Genomic DNA, 18,609 nt, shown 5'->3' with positions numbered 1-18,609 from the left:
ACAAGGTTGAAGTTGCAATATATATCAGGTCAAAACCCTTCTAATACTTTCTTACCATTGTATTAGACATTGAAACCCTACATTTCTAGGTTAGCTTAACAGCTAGGTGAATAAGCCTCAGGAAAAGGATAAAGAGATCCTTAGGAGAAGGATAAAGAGATCCTCAGGAGAAGGTTAAGAGATCCTTAGGAGGAGGATAGGAGATCCTTAGAGAGGGATGAAAGATTCTTTTGAGAAGGTGACTATAAATCCCATGGACTTGGGTGAGCCTAACAGTTCTATGTAAATCCTTTAATAAGGTGACATTCTAAGTTGAATGTTCTTAAATCCTTTAACAGGGTCACATTTGACAACGTGTTGTAGCCTTTAACAGGGTAGACCATTAGAAGTGGTTGAAATCAATTGCATAGTTATTTAGTGGGTATCATCCCCACCCCAATTTTACCTTCTTATTCTTGGAGGGTTTTTGGGTCATCAAAATACTTAGTGTTATGGTGTGATGCATGTTTATTTTTCATGGTTGTTTACTGTTCAATTGCATGCATGATAATTTCAGTTATGTGCCATTAAAGATTTGTGGAAAAAGTTGTATTGAACTTCAGTGGACCTTGGATAACTGATTCAACCCCTTGTTAGTAATTCTAACAATTGGTATCAGAGCTCACTGCTGATTTTTTTCAAGGTACTAGCAGCAGGAAGATCAAGATGTCCAAGAGAGAAGTTCCCAAGCTAAACAAAGACAAATTTTTTGCACGGCAAAGTATTATGAAGCTACACCTCAAATCAATAGGTGACTATGCATAGACCTCAATCATAGTTGATCATGTAGAGCCTGTAGGACCCCTCATTACAGATGACATGAGCAAGAAGAAGGAGCACAATCAAGTGATGTTAGATATTGCTTCAGCACTAAGCTATGTCTAGTATGATGACATCAAAGGATGTGATACTTCACATTAGATGTGGGAAACATTATCAAGAATCTATGGAGGATATGATAATGTCAAGAGAGCCAAAAGAGAGAGCCTACGAGGAAAATTTGATGACATGAAAATGGAAGAAGGACAAAATCCTGCTCAATACGGTGCAAGAATGAAGGAAGTAGTTAGTGCCATAAGAAGCCTAGGAGGATAGTTAGCAGAAGAAATAGTATGTAGAAAATACTTGAGAACTTTGCCTCCCATATATGCTATTCTATGCTATAAGAGTATCAACCATCCAAGAGCTAAGGTGTGTACTAGGCAATACAGTGACATTTGAAGGAATAATTGGAAGACTCATTGCCTTTCAGCTATCCAACTTTGATAACTACAAGCCATAAAACTTTGAATATGCATTCAAAGCCAAGATGATGATAAAAGACAATGATGAGGTGCAAACAAAGAAAAATAATGGAAAAGGAAAGTATGTATCTAGTGATAGCAGCACTGATGAAGATGATGTAGACCAATTGGAGGAATTACTAGCAAGAAGATTTCAAAGAGGAAGAGGCAAATTCAAAGGTAAGATACCAATCATTTGTTTTAATTGTAATGAAGTTGGTCACATTGTAGCCAGATGCACACAAAAGAAAAATTACAAGGATGGATGAAAATTCAAGAACAAGAAAGAGGACAAAAAGGACTACAGAGGTAAAGGGAAAAGATGCTACATTGTTGAAGAAGACTCTGATGAGAATGATGATGAAGTAGTCTATGTGGCTATGAAAGATGAATTAGATGAAGATGAAGCAAATGCCTTGGTAACCTGCATGAACAAGAATGATAGATGGATCATAGATAGTAGATGCTCTCATCACATGACTAGAGACAAAGGTAAGTTCATTACCTTTACTCAATATGAAGGAAATAGCGTTAGATTTGGTAAAAATGCACCATGTCAGATCAAAGGGAAATGTAGTATCAAGCTTACTATAAGGATAACATGTTATAATGCATACTATGTTGAAGGCCTAAATTATAACTTGTTAAGTGTCTCATAGTTAAGAAACATAGGATACAAGGTTGAATTTGGAAATGGAATTTCCAAAATCTATGATTCTCAAGGAAGTCTAATAGGAAAAGGTGATCAGACTAGGAGTAATTTGTTTTATCTAGACATGGAAGATGCTTCTTGTCTTATTTTTCAAATTGATGATGTATGGTTATGGCACAAGAGGCTATGTCATGTAAATTTTGACAATTTGATAAGCATCAGCAAGATGAAGAAAGTCAGAGGTCTACCAAAGTTGAAGAAACTTGATAACACCATGTGCAAACAATGCCAACTAGGGAAGATGACCAAGTCAACTTTCAAAAGAAAGACTTATACTTCTAATGAAGTATTAGAGCTATTTCATACTGACTTGTGTGGTCCTATTGAAGTGCAAAGGTACAAAGGTGACATATACATAATGCTATTTGTAGATGACTATTGAAGGATGATGACAATCATGTTTCTAAAACTAAAATTAGATGCATTTCAAATGTTGAAATGGTACTTGGCCAGAGTAGAGAAAGAGACTGTAAAGAGCCTAAAATGTATCAGATCTAATAGAGGAGGAGAATTCACATCAAGAGAATTTAAAGAGTTGTACGATGAAAAAGGAATCAAAAGGTAGACATCAGCACCTAGGACTCCATCTATGAATGGTATAGTAGAGAGAGGGAATAGATTAGTTATTGACTATGCCAAGACCTTAATGATGGAGAAAAATGTTGCACTCAAGTACTGGAGAGAAGCTATAAGTACTGCAGTCTACACACTCAACAAAGTTCAAGTCAAGAAAGGTACAATTGTAACACCTTTTGAATTATGGTATGGGCATTCTCCTAATGTAAAACATTTCAAAATATTTGGATGCAAATTTTATATATATAAAGAGTTTAGAAATGGAAAGTTTGATGCAAAAAGTGAGGAATTCACATTTCATGGTTATTCTACTAGAAGCAAAGCTCATAAGTGCTTGAATTTTAATACTAACAAAGTAGTAGAAAGCACAAATGTGAAGTTTGATGAGCTTGCAGAAGTTCAAAGTGTTGAGGACACCAAGAAAGCAGAAGAATACAAGACCTTTGTATATTTTTATGAAGGTATACCCAACAATGGTGAAGTTACAACTCAAAATGACAATCAACAACAAAATGTAGCATCTGCTGAGTCACAAATAGTGAATGCTGAACAATAGACACATTCAAAAGCTGAGCTGTAGATTACAAAAAATATTCATTCAGATTCTAAGAACAGCCACCATGAAGAAAATGAACAAATACCTAATGAAAATATACATGAAGATTCTGAAAGAGACAACATACAAACAAGGAAAGAACCTGTATTGGCAAAGTATGTGAAAAGACATCATCCTGCAGATCAAATTATTGGAAACAAAGAGGCAGGATCAATGACAAGGAATAGACTCAAAACTGAGACATGACTGCTAAGCAAAATGGAACTAAAAATAGTAAATGAAGCCATAAAATATGATGGTTGGTACAATGCTATGAAAGAAGAAATAGAACAAATTGAGAAGAAAAAGACATGGACCTTAGTCTCAAGACTAGCTAAGAAGAATGTAATTGGAACCAAGTGGGTGTTTAGAAACAAGTTAGATGAGAATGGTGAAATCACAAGGAACAAGGAAAGACTAGTTTGCAAAGGGTATGCACAAGAAGAAGGACTAGACTATGGAGAAACTTTTGCTCTAGTTGCTAGAATGGAAGGAGTAAGGACCTTACTAGCATATGCAACCTTCAAAGGATTTAAAGTCTATCAAATGGATGTAAAGTCCGCATTTTTGAATGGTATACTTGAAGAGGAAGTATACATAGAGAAACCAAAAGGTTTTTTTGATGAAAAGAACAAAAATAAGGTATGCAAAATACACAAGGCTCTATATGGATTGAAGCAAGCCCCTAGAGCATGGTATGAGAGACTTCACAAGTATCTAGTGCAAATAGGATTTGAAAGAACTGATGATAATAGCAACATGTACATCAAATCAGAAGAAGATAAGGATATTCTTGTATCTATAATATTTTTGGATGATATAGTTTTTGGAGGAAAGGAAGTACTTTGCAAAAGTTTTGCTGACAAAATGAAACATGAGTTTGAGATGTCAATGTTCAAAGAAATCAAGTTCTTTGTAGGATTGCAAGTACATCAACTAAAACATGGTATATTTGTGACACAATCAAAGTACATCAAAGAGATACTTAAAATGTTTCGATTAGAAGATTCCAAACTAGTCAGCACACTAATGGCAATAGGACATAAGCTATCCAAAAATGATGAATCAACTGAAGTCTATCAAACATTGTACAGATCCATGATTGGAAAACTATAATATATTGTACATAGCAGACTAGACATAGCACTGGCAGTTGGAATAGTGGCTAGATTCTCTCCTAATCCCAAAGAAAATCATCTCATGGTAGTAAAAAGGATAATGAGGTATCTCAAAGGAACTAATGATTTTGGCCTATATTACAAAAAGAATGAGAAGTATGAGATGAATGCATACATAGATGAAGATTGGGGAGACAACATTGATGATAGGAAAAGCACAAGTGGAGGAGCACTATTCTTAGGTAAAAGGCTAGTTATGTGGACTAGCAAGAAACAAACATGCACATCTCAGTCCACTAGAGAAGTAGAATATGTGGTAGCAGCAGTTAATTGTACAAACATTGTGTAGCTCAAACATCTATTGAAAGGAATGAAAGAAGAGGTAACCAAACCTATGATACTGTATTGTGAGAATACAAGTGCTATAAAAATATCCAAGAATCTAGTAATGCATGCAAAAACCAAGCATATTGCAATCAAGTATCACTATGTCAGAGAATTGGTGGAAGACAAACAAGTGAAAATGGAGTACATTCACACAAAGGAACAAATTACAAATATTTTCACGAAACCATTGCCCAAGGATGCTTATGAATATCTTAGAGGCAAGTTGGGGATAATTCCCCTAACTCAAGTAGTCTAAAGGAACAAAAAAGCTGCCCTGCATCAACAGGAACAAATCATTGAAATATCAGAAGAGTGATCCAGAAGATGACAATAGGAACAAAAATTCTAGATCAATCACAAGCATGGTGATAGAAAGAGAAAACATGAAAATGAAAAGCCTATATTTAACATGTTGAAGATGCTACATCTTTGGCATTTATGTCAAAGAGGGAGATATATGAGAAACTGATCAATACAAAGTAAGAGGGATATATATATACATATATATATATATATATACATATATATATACATATATATATACATATATATATATATATATATATATATATATATATATATATATATATATATGTATATATATATATATATATATATATATATATATGAGAGATGTATATGAAAGAGGGAGATTCAGAAGAGTAAGGATGCAACAGTCCAGAGGGAGAAGCAGAACAAAGGATTTAGTTTCTATCAGCAAAAGAAAATGTATGTAATTTTGGTGGTAACTAAGTTGATTAGCTTAATCATTTGATCAGTTTGGTTTTCCATCAATACCAAAGAGGGAGATTGTTGGAAATGATTGAAAAGATAATGAATGAAGAATAATGGAACTGGTAAAGAATGTTTTCAATCATTGTTTTGTCATTGATGTCAAACTTTCTACTTGTAGTAATGACAATTTCTTAAGTGATCCAAATATTATCAATTGGTTGATTGACAAGGAGGTGGCAATCAATAAGATGTAACTAGATTACCTAGAGAAAGGTTGAAGTTATTATATTGTAATGAAGTATAAGGATCAACTAAGCCATTGATGAAATAGTGTATTGATGGCATACTTTAAGACACAAAGGATGGACACACTAAGATACATCAAAGATGTAAGGATTAACTAAGTTCATTGAAGAGAGCCAAGCTAGCTAGTTAGTGTTGAATAGATTCTCAATTGAAGCCAAGCAAGTTGAACTTAGTAGGTGTTGAGTGTTCTTCAGGTGCCGAGTGTAGATTAAGTGCCAAGTGACTCTAGGTGCCAAGCAAGATATAGGAGCTGAGTGATATTTAAGTGCCAAGTCTTCAAGTGTTAAGCAACACCAAATTTCTTTAGGTGTCGAGCACCAGTAAATAATAATAGAAGCTGAGTAACACAGAAGGAGTTGAGCATCAGTAAACCAATGATGCCGAGTTGATGCATTATTTGTTAAAGTCAAAAATTCACTAGATCAACAGCGATAAGTTTGTTACATCAAATTTTGTGAATAAGTTGGATTATAGGGATGATGAGTAGATATCACAGAATTCTATGTAATCCATGCAAACCATTTTTTAGGTGAATACTAATGGATTTATTAGGAAGCTTCTAGAAGAAACAATTTGGAGGGAAAACAATAGCATTTTCTTAAGAGAAAATTAAGATTTGAGTGGGAAATTGAGAATAGAACTTCTTTATAAGGAGCTACAGGTTAGAAATCAAAAGAGCATGCATGAAAGGGAGTTGGTAATAAAATATGATCATGTGAAGAAGCCAAGAGGAGTAAGAATAGAGCATCATGACTCTGAGTTGATAAAGTGACCATAGAGTGCATTGGCATAACGAGTGGAAGAACTTAAGGAGACAGATCTTGAAGGGTGAACAAGCTGTCAACACTATAAGGGAGGAAAGCCAAGCAATGTAAAAGAACTTAAGAGCAATCTAAAATCTGCAAGGTTGAAGTTGCAATTTGTATCAAGTCAAAACCATTCTAATACTTTCTTACCATTGTATTAGACATTGAAACCCTACATTGCTAGGTTAGCTTAACATCTAGGTGAATAAGCCTCAGGAAAAGGATAAAGAGATCCCCAAGAGAAGGATTAAGAGATCCTCAGGAGAAGGATAAAGAGATCCTCAGGAGAAGGATAAGAGTTCCTTAGGAGGAGGATAGGAGATCCTTAGAGAGGGATGAAAGATTCTTTTGAGAAGGTGACTATAAATCCCATGGACTTGGGTGAGTCTAACAACTCTATGTAAATCCTTTAACAGGGTGACATTCTAAGTTGAATGTTCTTAAATCCTTTAACAGGGTCAGATTTGACAATGTGTTGTAGCCTTTAATAGGGCATACCATCAGAAGTGGTTGAAATCAATTGCATAGTTATTTAGTGGGTATCATCCCCACCCTAGTTTTACCTTCTTATTCTTGGAGGGTTTCTAGGTCATCAAAATCCTTAGTGTTATGGTGTGATGCATGTTTACTTTTCATGGTTGTTTACTATTCAATTGCATGCATGATAATTTTAGTTATATGCCATTAAAGATTTGTAGTAAAAGTCGTATTGGACATCACTAGACCTTAGATAACTGATTCACCCCCCCTCTCAATTATTCTAAATAATTCTAACAAAGTAACATGTTTGATTCAAAAGATTTGGAGTTCTAGTTTCCATGGTGGGGTCACCTAGTTTTCTATCATTGGTTGAATTCCCAAAATTGTGACAATAGAGTTATACTATGTTATTGTTTTGAATTTTTAACTCCTATTCCCTAAAGTCAGACACTTCATATATACAAGTGAGGTTCAAATTTCATATCAATAAATTTGCAATGATCTGATGTCTTGTGGATTCAAAGATGCTTTATAATTGACCCAAATGTTTAAGGAAAAGAGTTGCCCACCACATGCATATGTAAGCACTATTATTATGTGCCTTGCCCATTAGATTTGTATATATAACCCCCTTAAAAGACTTCTTATATCTTACCCCTCTTCTGACCTTGATCAATTTAATACGTAACTATTTAGGTATTATAATTCCTTATTTGGTTATGATTTTAAGGTTATTTATTCATCTAATTTTGGTTTAAACCTAAATATTGAATATTGAATTGGTTTTATTTCAATTAATTTCTTATTTATTTATGAATCATTCAATAGTACCAATGTTCCCAAGTGAAGAGGTAAATCAATGTATTTAATTAATTTTGAATTAATATGTCATGTCACGAAAAGGGAAAAAAGTTTTAAAGTTTAACATTGCTAACTATCATAATTAATTCATCCATTTAATTAAAATTCTAATAATTCCCCACTTATAAAATGCATTCCCAATCAATCCATTATACAAAAAACTTTACTAATTTAATCACCCCTTAATTATACTTCAATTTATTAATATCACAAATTGTTATATCCTAACTTTACCTCTACCCAACAATGACTTGAAATAACAAAACAAAACAATTAAATAACATAAACATAATTTAAAGTTAACTTACCTATCTACCCCTGTAACATCATAAACTTCCTTGATTTTGACTAAAGACTACATCCCCCTTATAGCACATTGTCCCCACATAGACTCACATGGGTTGTGAGGGGAAGTTGAATTTCCTATGGGGATATTATGGGCTCTTAATTCCAAACATTACTCTTCCCTAGAAAATTCTCCTAAGTTTGCACCCACCTACCCCATCACATGTCCCATCTTCAAGGATGCCTAGAGATCATCTTAAGGCAAATGAAAGTGGCTTTTCCCAATGCAATTTGATTTTAAACATTTTAAAGCCACTTGGGACTTCCCCAAGTTTCACCAGTTCTTCCTAGGTGTGGGTGGATGGAGACTTAAGCCTTCCTTTTTTACCTCTCCCCAAAAATAGGTACCTAGGGAAGATGATTGTCTTATGTTAGACATTGTATGATTTATATTTTTTACAATATGCTCAAGGAAAATCAAATAAAAGGCTACCTAGTAGGCACCACAACTCAACTTTTTCTTGAAACTTCATTTTGTTAGATTATGGTCTAGGGTACGTGTAGGTAAGATGAATTAAGTTGGAAGAAATATATCTATCACCTTTTTTTTTTTTTTCCAAATCTAAGTTTAGGATTATTATATTTTTACTTGCTTTATGTGTGTGTATGTGTGTGTGTGTGTGTGTGTGTGTGTGTGTGTGTGTGTGTGTGTGTGTGTGTGTGTGTGTGTGTGTGTGTGTGTGTGTGTGTGTGTGTGTGTGCGTGCGTGCGTGCGTGCGTGCGTGCATGCGTGCGTGCGTGCGTGCGTGCGTGTGTGTGTGTGTGTGTGTGTGTGCGTGCGTGCGTGCGTGCGTGCGTGTGTGTGTGTGTGTGTGTGAGTGTGTGCGCGCGTGCGTGCGTGCATGCATGTGTGCATGCGTGTGTGTGTGTGTGTGTGTCTATATTCTTTTTTTCTTTGGTTTTGAGTGATAGTGACTCGAAAGTCAAGTGACTCTTATCCATTTGCAATGAATAACATAGGCATTGGTTGTGTTGAGGTATTTACTTTAGGATTTTTTTTTTTTTTTTTTTAATTTATATTTGATGTACTAGATTTTGGGTATATTCTTCTTAATATTTTATTGCTCTCTATTTTTTTGGGGAAGGATTTAATTCCTTCTCTCGTACATTTTCCAGAGAGGAAATGTGAACCTTCAACAAGTTTTCTCATGGATCTTGGACTAGGTGTTTCCTCTCCTTAAACTAATCATGTTTTACCCTACCATGAATTTTAGTGATTATATTGAAGATGATGGTGTTATCCTTGGACTTGAAAACCAAATGTTCAAATTTCATTCAGAATATATGAAGTATTAAAGTATGTAGACTTTCCCCCATTTCATGACATATGAATTTACAATGCAACATCTTTATTTTAAATTGATCAACTATATCTAAAAATTTCTTTCACATAGTTCCTATGAACTATTTCTACCAATGATTCACAAATAACATAAGAATAAGGATCTTATTGCATAACTTCATCATAATATATCAAATCTCATAATGAATGTTTTCTTGAAAGTAAAATATATACCATTTCTCCTTAAATCCTTACATAATTTTGAACAATAGGCAATGATAGAAAATCTCTTTTACATCAAAATGAAATCAAAATGGGGTCTTGATGTCAAAATACATTTGAAAGGACATGACAAAATTGTCTCTTTTTACACAATTTATTTTTCTTGTAGCTTTGTCAAGGGTAAAATCCTAATACCTTCAAGGAAACTATCTTCACAAAACTTGCATAAGCACACAAACTACAAACCATGAAGGCTCACCTCCCATCCTCGCCTTCTATAAAGCCACCCACCAAGAAAGGGAAACAATACCCAAACAAGTTATGCATATACATCAGCTGCCATTGCATGAACACAACACATAACACAAAACAACTCCCTCCCAATGCTTGCATAATGATTCACCATTGGAATCATCTCACATTGGGTGAAGGTGGACTCTTCAAAGAGGAGATGCCATAACCAAACATAGCATAATATTGCAATTGCATTTTACCTTTCAAGACCATCATAAACATCTCCCCATTATTCACACAAAACCCCTTGTATCTCCTAAAGAAGAAAGGTATGTGGCTTCAATGGAGCCTATACTCCATGAAATATAACAACTCCTCATCACAATAGTAGAATTTTTGTAAATAAATTACCATGTGACTAAAAATTTTAGTCACAAGACTAAAATTTTTGGTCGCGTGATGAAAAGTGATCAAATTCTAGTAATATTTTACAATTTATAAGTATAAGTGACTAAATAAATGACTAATTTAGTCATCAGGTAAAATAAAAAGGTTAGACAGATAAGTGACCAAATAAATGATTTAAAAATTGGTCACTAATAATTAATCATCCAAACAAATAAATAAATGAAGGATTGATATTTTTTTTATTATATTAATATATTCTTTAACTTTTCATAACTTTTATTAGACATTATTATAAGTTATCTTTCTTGAATGTCCTCTCAATTGATATTGAATTGGAAACAAATTCTAAACTATCCCAATCTTCACTCAAACTCCTAGAAATCTATATATGAACTAATGTTTATCTATGCATATCAAATAGATTAATTATCAATTAAGTATTTTATAATCTCAACATATAATTTCTATTAATCACATTAATGTCATGTAATAATTTACAACTATCTTTGTAAAATATGACACTATTTTTCTATCATAATAATATTTAAAATATTTTAGTAAGGAAGGCCAAAATGCAATCACTCTATTTTAGTGTAGATGGGGATGAGATTAAGAGTCTACCAACAAGTATGGTACATAGGTTTATGTTTCTATTTTTAGTTAATAATTGGAAAATATATTTATTTCACTATCTATCTTATTAGTATTTGCTGAGAGGCTACATACTAATGTAACGAGTTTATGTTAACTCATTGTTAAATTATTATTTTTCCACCAATTACTATTCAAAATTTTTTCTTTCCTATTTAAAAAAAAATATTCTAAAGTTAACATGCTAAATTTTTTAATTATAAAATGATCAAAATCATTTATCTAAGCAATGGTTTGCTAATAGATTTAACATCTTAATCATGAATTTGATGAAACCAACCAATATTTAAGGAGACACTACCCACATTGATATAAACATATCATTTATAAAAATTATTAATATTAACAATCCATGCTTGTATACAAATATATTTTATACTTTTCTTAATCCTTTTAATAAATATAATGTATTTATATATTTCTCTTTTAATTCTTTTACTTACTTACATGTCTAAAATTATTTTAAACATTTTAAATTATATTAAAATAATATCAAAGTTAACCTAAAACTTAATAATTATTTTACTTTAAAACTTAACATTCAATTAATTTAATAAATTGATGGGGACACAACCCAAGCACAAAATGGACACAATAGGAAAGGGAAAATTTTATTAACTTGTAAATAAGCTAATACATTCAGTACAGAGAAAATAGACTTCAAAACATGCCATAAGGGCTTAAAATATCATAAATCTAGGGATAAATTCTTGTCCCAATACCTTCTCTCAAACTCCACTCCAAACTGCCTTTTATAATGCCAAAAATGTTCTTAAATAGACCCTGGAGGGTTAAGGATTAGGAATACATTCTAGAAAGTGCTAGTAGGCATCCACCAACCAAATAGAAGGCTCTAGAAGTCGCATTACAAGTCGGCACAAAATTAGAAGAACCCAGAAATCGTAACCGAACTTTCGGGAGGCATAACTTTTGAACCGTAGCTCCGATTGATGAACCGTTTACATTTTCGAAAAGATCTCAAAGCGCTTTATAGCCTTTTGGACAAGCCTCACTCATCCCCCATTTTTAAGCCCTTTTTGAGGTCATTTAATTCCCCTAACCTGACTTTGAAGCATTCTTAGGATGTCTCTAGAGACTAAAAAAGTGCGATAACTTTCAAACCGTGGGGCTTTTTGACCTGATTCTTTTTTTGAAATGCTCTAAATTACAATTACATTCATCTAACCAATTTACACCTTCTTGTTCACCAAAATGATGGATCAATTACATACTCCTATTTTTCTAGCATTTACTCATATCCCAAGGTGTTCAAATACTCTATCCTAGAACACTGATAGTGGAACTATGAGAGTTGGAACCTTATTTAACCCATATGGGTATCCAGAAATGAAAACACATGAAACAGAAACTAAGTCTAAGTACATTTTTTGGTTGACACAGGATTGCCCTTATATCTCTGGATGCTCCTGCATCATAAATAATTATATCACTGTATTATAAACAAAATAATATCTATAAATATATAATTTCAAAATTATAATCTTTGGTAATTTTATACTATAAAATATAATATTTTATAAAACTAGTAAATTTATTTTTTAAACTTATTAATTTGTAAGTTTATTCTAATGGTTTTTACTAAATTATTTTATATTAAACTATAATTAATACTTGCCACTACATGGCACTTGTTAAACTTACAACAATTAGTATAGATAGGTGTATGAAATTGTTAATGAATTCAGAATGCATTTAAAAAATGTTTGAATCAATACTTTGGCATATATTCATAGATAAAAAAATGTAGTTCCTCTGCCATTAAAACTCACAAGAGAAAAACCATAAATAACTAGGTGGCTAGCCATGGGGTTAAGACAATCTTTCATACTTTTTTATTGTTGTACATCTATGAATTATGATAGTTAATATACTATTTAATTTTATAGGTGTTAATTTTGAAAACCATATTGATTATCTAATTAGGAAAGCTTAGATAAAAGTAAAAATATTTAGTAATTTAGTTATTTGAAAGATATTATTTCATTAATACTATGAAATCATAAAATATCTCATAATATTAATAGCCACTAAATTATTATTTTTTATATATCAAATCTAAATATTTTAAATATAAAATTATTAAATATTATATATATTTTAATTATAAAGTAAATACTTTTACTTCTTTTAATAATATTACATATGCATTCTTTAAAAAAATTATAAATGAAACTATATTTTTATTACATGAAATAAGTATATTATGTAATGAAATGAACTGCACAAATATTTTCATTTTACGGAATGCAAAAAAGAGGTAAAAAAGAAATTACAAGAACAAAAAATATTTTAGTTTTAGAAGTTTAAAGATTAAAATAGGAAAAAAAATATTTTTGTTTTGCCAAAAATTTCCATAAAACAAGTACAAGGATAAAAGAAAAGAGAAAAATCCCTAAATAAAGGAAGGAAGCTTTCCCCTTTTCTAGAGAAGAATGAAGAGAGGGTCCGGTAGTGATGTAAAGAGAGGCTTTACCCTACAAAATCTCCATTGTAAGTCCCAAAGGCCATGGCATCGCCTTCCAAAACCCTAAAGGCTTTCAAGCACAAAACACTACCAACAATGGAAGCTCATAGTGTAGCGCTGACCATGGAATTACCACATGTAGCTTTGTTGGTTGCTTCTACACATAAAAAGAAGAAGCATCTAGAAGTGTTGATGTTGACCAATCGAAAAAAGTGGCTCCCATAGTAGCCTTATAAGATCTATTCCCTTGATGGAGGTGCCTTCTTCTGCTCCTAGAAAGTACGAGCACAAGTTGAAGCACAATAAGAAGGGACAAAAGAAGCACCACCATGCTCCTACACCAACTCCCATCACCAATCCTTCCCCTCTTCTGCATTCTCCTAAGCCTTCTTAGTCCAAGGAACTTTACTCCCCTACCCCTTCACTAGATTCACTGGTAGTTCTATCTTTCTCATTATAGATCTCAAATTTTCATCTAATTTTTGTGCATTTTGATGTTTAATCTTGTATTATTTTGCGTTTCAATTTATAGATCTCAAACCCTAATTCCATTTCTCTTCATTTTTATGTTTAACAATCTATTTAATTATGTTTCAATTTATAGAATGTTGGATCAAAGTCACTATTTATCAGATCTATGTGGATCAACATGATTGCCTCATCCTTTGTCATCTTTGTACTATAGATCTCTTCTATTCTTTAGGATAGGGCATGAATATTTGTCTTAGTGTGTAGAAGAAGATCCTCATCATACTTTTTTGTTTCTTCTGCTTCTCCACACCTTTTTTTATTATCACAAGGACATTTCTTCCTCTCAGGCAATCACACTATGCTTATCTAGGCTTGAAAGAAAATCTTTACAAAAACAGGATGTGTATCCCTTGAAACAACAATTTTTTTTACAAAAAAACCATCAATTATGCCCTAAGAGTAATGCAACCCTTGTCGCATTACAACAACACAACTTTTGTTGCCAATCTTTTTGGGATGACTTCCTCTCAGCACTAAGTTGTAGCACAAACACAACCCCCTTGGCCCATCTTTGAAATACATCCATTCCATGGCATCTATATATTCATTTAGTATATCCTCTTATCATGAGCCACACACCATGTAAAAATGTACATGTATAATTTATTTATCAATTTAATATATATGCATACCCTATCTTATTGTCGTCTACCCATTCTCTTCATTCCCTTGAAATTAATATATACATCTCACATGCACTTCTCAAAGAGATCCTTTGCTTTACACAAATGCTTTTGTTTAGATCTTCACAATTTCTTTTTATTGAATATATTGATTTCAAGAGGGGAAGTCAACATGGGCCAAAGTTATATAAAGAAACACTAGATTTTGGAGCACATTGGCTCTAATTTGAATGTACATTTTGTAGTGATAAATGATAGGATGATACTTCCAGAGAAGCATCACATGTTACTTATCAGGATAAAGGAAAACATTGTGATATTTGTAATTTTATGAATCCTCCAAGGACAGTACCTTCATTTCATGCTCAATTACAATATTGTCTTTCCCCTTATACTACATGCAATAAAATGAGAGCATATAGTGCTTTGTCCTTGAAAAAGATTCAAAATTTTCTAATAATGTCCATACATATGGGAGATTGTAATATTTTTCTCGATAGATTTTGGTGAGTGCTTGACTTAGATGCTTTACTAATGACATGACTCTTCTAATATTTTTTTGTTTTAATAACCTATATATCAATTTTGTTTTGTGTATTGATCTTCTTTTAAATATTTGTGATATTAGAGGGTCTATTTTCACATTATATGCACATTTGACAGCTAAATATAGACCGTAATTTGATTCATTTGGTAAGACATCTAAATTTAATAGCATTCATTTTTTTTTTTCAGTTCTAGTGGTGTCTTGTACTTTAATTATACTAAGTGGTATTTTAAATTCTTATAACTATTAATGTGTCCATTGAAATCTTGTTCTATTGGTCAGGTTGTAAAAAAAATTGTGGAATACATTTCTGCAGTACGTATGAATTATAGTAAAACAAAAAAATCTTTCTGCTCATGTGTCTGATGATCACTTCAATCATGATAAAGATATAAAGGAGAGACTCAATTTTCTTCATGTCAAAATACAGGTTCTAGATTCTTGTACCTTTTTACTTATGTTTGAGAGTTAAAATCAATACTAGTATTTTTAACCTTTGTTTTACGTTGCAGTCTAGAAAAGTTCTTTTTCCATGGAAATCTTGTTAAATGTTATGGAAATTTTTAGATTAAACACCAACATATTTAATTGAAAAAGATAATGATTTATAATGTTTTTCTGAAGTTTTGGTGAAACATTCTTTAACTGTTGATTCATTAGAGAATTTACTAATGAGAAGATCACTGGACTTTGTCAAATATCCATGTCATAGAAAACTTGGAGGTGAGACTAGATTTTATCACTCCATATTAATGATTGAGCTTATTTCATGAAATAAGGTCAATAATTAGTATAGATTGATAACAAAATTATAATAAAGACTATTAAGAAATATTTGTAACAATAAGTGGCTGATTAATATATCAGTCACAAAGGGGAGATAAAATGAACAGAATTGGGATTAGCAAGAAGGGAAATATAATATATATGTTCTTCCAAAATATAAACAACACTTAAGCTATCCAATCAAAAATAGTAAGGAAGAATGAAGAATTACATTTTTCATTAATGACCATAGTTGAATTTTTCTTAAATTTACACATTTTCATTGAACTCCATCATTTGATAGTGCTTGGTTTAGATATATATTTCTAGTATATGCTTCTGCCCTATGCCTATACCAAATAATTGTCTATGTATTCTAAACACTAACATCAAAAAAAAATAGAGAATAATGATCCCTCTTAACTATTACATGCAACTATGTTTTCATTTGTGTGCATGGTTTAGAAGTTTTAGCATTAAACACTTTTTCTACTTTTTACATAACACATAAGGTTTTCTTGTTCTAGATTCATTATAATGTTGTTCACAAAAAATTTTATGGCTATATTTAGCATCAATTTCCATCTCCAGTCCATGAATTTCCTATTTCTAGTTATAATAGTGTTTCACATTCATAAATTCTATCATTCTTCCTCTTGTTAGATATATGATATTTAATCCCTCTGAATTTTTGGCTTCAATATTCTCCTATGGTCTATTGCTGTAATAGCCATCTTTTTTTTTCCTCACATTTTCAGGAGTTTTAGCTTTGATTTTTCTAACACTAACAAGATTTTGTTGGAGTAGTTAAAGGTCCTTGTTCTATTGGATCTCGGCTCTATATCTTGGTGGGGGTGGTGAACACTAAGATTATTAATCCTCTTCTATAGAAAATAAAACTTACACTTTCAATATTATCCACATTACGTGTTGTTTAATTTTTACATAAAATAGAGGAAAAAAAAGTACTAAAAGCTCATGAAATTCAAGGGAACTAGACTCCAATATCCAAACTCAAAAAGAATTTGAAAATTATTTAAATCTTTTCCTTTCCCAAGAAAACCTCCCAACAAAGTTGGAATAGATGAAAGTGAATACTATTGAAAATTCAATCCACTTTGAAGAAAATGACTTAGTGGGACTAACAATGAGAACAAATTATAAATTTACAACAATCAATTGAAATCGACTTATTTCATCCATTCTTAGTTTTGTGTATGTGCACAAGTGTGCTCTAGTTTTTATGTTTCTTGTCCAATCAGTGACAATCTCATCTTCCCCCATACCTAGTTAAGTTGCTTATACAATGTTAGTGTATTGGCCTTCTTTAAGGCCATTGGATTGGCTACAATAAAAGGCACTGACATATGTAAAATTCTGAAGTAAAGCATTACAACAAAAGGACTCGGCTCAAACTTGTTTGGCTGATATCTAATTCAGCCTTCGACTTACTCTAACTTAGTTAAGATACAACAAATCAAAAATTAAAAAAATAAATCAAAAAAATACTTTTGAAGGATATAAAGGTTTTATTTCCTCCATCTACACTAATTTCTAGTCTTTGCCTAAAAGTGAGTAGCTTGTAATTGCATGATTTATTTTCTTTGCAAAACTTTATGAAGCTATAGTTGAAACCAAGTCTATTACATTTACTCACATGATAAATAAATGAAGAGTAGATGCAGTCCCACACTATAAATACAAACAAACCAAGTTAGGTAACACAAACTAAAATAAAAATAAAGACAAAGTAGGAAATGTTGTAGTGAAATATCAAAGACAAGGCATGTGAAATATAGCCATGCTTGGCATTTTTATAGTCATATTTGGCATGTCTTCAAGAGAAGGAAATCCTTTCAAGTTTTGGATATTGTCAGCATATAATGCCTATTTTTGTTTTTGATAACATTGGTGATTCAATGATGTATTAATTGTCCATATTATGTTGGTTTCCACTCTCAGGTAGTTATGTGTCAGTTGGTTGACAACTGTGTTACTTTTGGCAACCATCATGTCCTTTAATATGTTGTGCATCATCAAGAAAAATAGAATGGGATAGTCGAATGAATTGTAATCCTAGGCTGACCATATCTAGTCTTTTTGTCTACAATAAATTCATTAGAAAATAATTTAATAAATATATATTTTACTCCTATATTTGGTATGCATTTCCATCTTTATTATTGCTTCATGAATGTAATTTATTAGATATAGTAGTAGCCAATGGGAAGAAGGAATGACATTTTCATATTTAAAAAAAATTCATACAGTCAATATGCCAAATCTAGTAGTAGTCCAGCATGCCCTCCCCATCTAGAATTTATGTGAGGAGTTTACATCCAATGTGGTATGATGAAACCAAATTCAGATTTAGATGATCAAACTGAAGTTCCTCTTAAATATATTCATAAGGTATTCATTTTATGAGAGCCAATTGCATGATTTAATTATTTGGTTGATTTCCTTGCATTGTGACACAATTATTTTAAAAAAGACCATTTCTAAAATGTTTTTACAAACTAATTGGCTATAGACAATATGAGTCTTAAATTTTCACCGTATAATTCCCTACATTGATCTTTCAACAAATAAAATTCAATTATATGTTTCTATAATTA

The sequence above is a fragment of the Cupressus sempervirens genome, chromosome 4 (genome assembly GCF_028749045.1).
Source record: "Cupressus sempervirens isolate cs-2001-9-10 chromosome 4, ASM2874904v1, whole genome shotgun sequence".
Lineage (NCBI taxonomy): Eukaryota > Viridiplantae > Streptophyta > Pinopsida > Cupressales > Cupressaceae > Cupressus > Cupressus sempervirens.
This window is presented reverse-complemented; position numbering follows the sequence as displayed.